The sequence below is a fragment of the Belonocnema kinseyi genome, chromosome 3 (genome assembly GCF_010883055.1).
Source record: "Belonocnema kinseyi isolate 2016_QV_RU_SX_M_011 chromosome 3, B_treatae_v1, whole genome shotgun sequence".
Classification (NCBI taxonomy): Eukaryota; Metazoa; Arthropoda; class Insecta; order Hymenoptera; family Cynipidae; genus Belonocnema; species Belonocnema kinseyi.
The window spans coordinates 153,751,219-153,754,195 of record NC_046659.1 but is presented as its reverse complement, the minus strand read 5'-3'; positions in this window follow the sequence as shown (position 1 = coordinate 153,754,195).

Sequence of the window (2,977 nt, the reverse complement as noted above, 5' to 3'; positions counted from 1 at the left end):
GCGAATTTTTAACAAAATAGTTCAATTTTTGATAAAAATATTTGGTTTTTAACTCGAAAAATAACTAATTTTCTAGAAAACTATTAAAATTTCAACAAGAAAATTTTCAACAAAATAGTTAAATTTTGAATGAAAATAAGGTTTATCCCAAAAAGACGAATTCTATACCAAATTGTTCACTTTTCTAGCCAAAACGACAAATTTTTAACAAAATAGTTGAATTTTCAATAAAGATATTTGGTTTTTTTAACCTGAACAAAACTAATTTTCCACAAAACAATTAAATTTTCAACCAAAAATTCATTTTCCTACCAAATAGCTTAATTTTCTACCAAAATTGTAGAATTTTCAACAAAAAAATTGGTTCATAGAATTCCACATATATTATATTAATAATTATATATTATAGTTGTAATAAATATAATTTCACGAAATTATAATTAGAAAATTATTGAAATTAGAACATTCCTGAAATTTATAATTACCAAAATTTTTAATTCCCTGTACCTGTAAAATTATTATTTTAACTGATAAAAATATTATTATAATTTTTTTATAATTTTGATACTTTGGTAATTTGGAATTCATAATATTTCATATTAATTTAAATTAATTTCAGGAAAATTCAGTTAAAATTTTTTAATAATTTTTTTTTTAACTGAATATTATTTTTGCAGATTAAAATTCAACTATTTTCAGTAAAAGTTTATTTATTTTGTATATTACGTCTTTTGGCTTGAAAATTTAACAGTTTTCTTCTCTTCGGTTGAAAATTTAAATGTTTTTTTTTTAATTTCTTGCTTTTTATTAATTGAAATTTTTTTAAGCTGAAAATTTTACAATTACATTTTTATTTAAATTTTGAGCATTCTTAATTGTTCATTAAACTTTCGTTTAAAACTAGTTTTTTTTTGTTAATTTAACTGATTTTGATATAAATTCAAAATATTTTTTGATGAAATATTCACTTTTGCATTTTTTGTCGAGAATTGACCATTTTGTGTTAGAAATTCCACTAATTGGTTGAAATTTAAACTTTTTCTAGAAAATTAAGTTTTTTTGGTTAAAGATTCATTTTAATTAAAAATCTACCACTTTTAATTGAAAATTTAGCTATTACCGTTGAAAATTTAACTATTATGTTGAAAATTTATCTCTTGGCTTAAAATTATTTTTTTTATGAAAATTTAACTATTTTGTTGAAAATTCATCTCGTTGGTTAAAATTATTATTATTTTAATGAAAATTTAACTATTTTGTTGAAAATTCATCTCTTTGGTTAAATCTATTATTTTTTATCAAAATTTAACTGTTTTATTAAAAATTCATGTATTTGGTTGTTTTTTTTAACTGAAAATTTAACTAATTCAATTGAATATTCCATTATTCTAGTTAAAAATTCATCTCTTTAGTTAGAAAATATTTTCTACAACTAAAAATTGAATTATTTAATTTTTGCTTCAAAATTTATGTTTTTTTGTTGGAAATTCGACTTTCTAGGTAGAAAATTCAACTGTTTCAGTTAAAGATTCATCATTTTTGTTCCAAAATATTTTTATATTCTGAAATTTAACTTATCCAGTTAAAGGTTTATCGTTTAGTTAACAATTTATCACTTTAATTACAAATTTAATAATTTTGTTGATAATTCGTTTAAATTTTTGTTAAAAATTCATCTTTTTAGTTGAAAATTCCCGTATTTGGTTAAAAATTCGTAATTTTTGGTAGAAATTTAATTTAATTTTAATTTAATTGAAGAAAAGAAGAAAATCTTTGTGTGGTTCAAATTCATGGACTTTATAAACAAATATACTATATTTGAATATTTCAAACGAAAAAATATTATTTAGAGTCGGTACAAAAAGTGCGAAATACTTGAAAATTATTTTTTTAAATCTTAAAATACCCTGAAATTGTCAGGATTTTTTTCCAAAATTTGAGCAGACAGCCTGAAAACTGAAGAGCAAAAGTCATAATTTTATCAGTTTTTCATTTTAAAATAATCGCTCATTTAATTTAAAATTCGGAAATTTCTATATTTTCTTGTAAATATGATAAATATATTTAATATGAGCTTCTTCATGAACTTAAACCAAAGAATGTTTAAACAATAATTGATATTTAGAAAAGTTGATTTTATAATCAAAAAATTTTTTTATCATAAAATATTGTATTATAAAAGGTTCTTCTTTGGAAAATAATTAAGTTTAGCCCCAAATAATTCCTTGATATCACCCGAGACTGCTTGATTTCATAAAAAAAACCGGTCCTTTCATAATTTTCTATTAAATTATGAAAAGCTTGAGAACGCATAGCGTATAAATATGCATAGATGTGTAAATAATTAAGCTATGTGCTCGAAAAATTATATCAGCACAAGGAAATGTTTTAGAAACTTTTAGAAGTTTCTATAAATTTGATCGGTGTTCAATTTTCAGATATAAATATCAAAGTCTGTCTGTCACAACCCCAAAGTTCCTTCGAACTTGCACAAAATTCGGGATGAATCCCCGAAGGTTTTTCTTTCTAGAATTTAAAATATTCTACCAGGTTTCCAAATGTAGTTTACATTTTTTTATATTAAAGTATCTCATGCTTGTAGTGTGGAGGTGGAAAAATCCTCTATTCGTGTAAGCTATAAAACATGAGAAAATTATTGGGGGTATGTTTGGATGAAATAAAAGATAAGTTTGGAAGGTATAAGAGAGTATATTCAACGGTTTTTTATTTTAAATAAATTTTTTTTTTCGTTGAAAATTCAACTATTTTTTTTGGAAATGTGTCTCTTTGTTTTGAAAATTTACCTCCTTTTGTAGAAGTTTACTCTTTTTTGGTTATAAATGGAACTGTCTCTTGATCGAACATTCAACAATTTAATAAAAAATTCAAATGTTTGTTCGAAAGTTAAGCTAGTTTGTTAAAAAAAAAATCAGTTGAAGATTTATCGTTTTATTTTAAAATCCATTTCTTCGGTTTG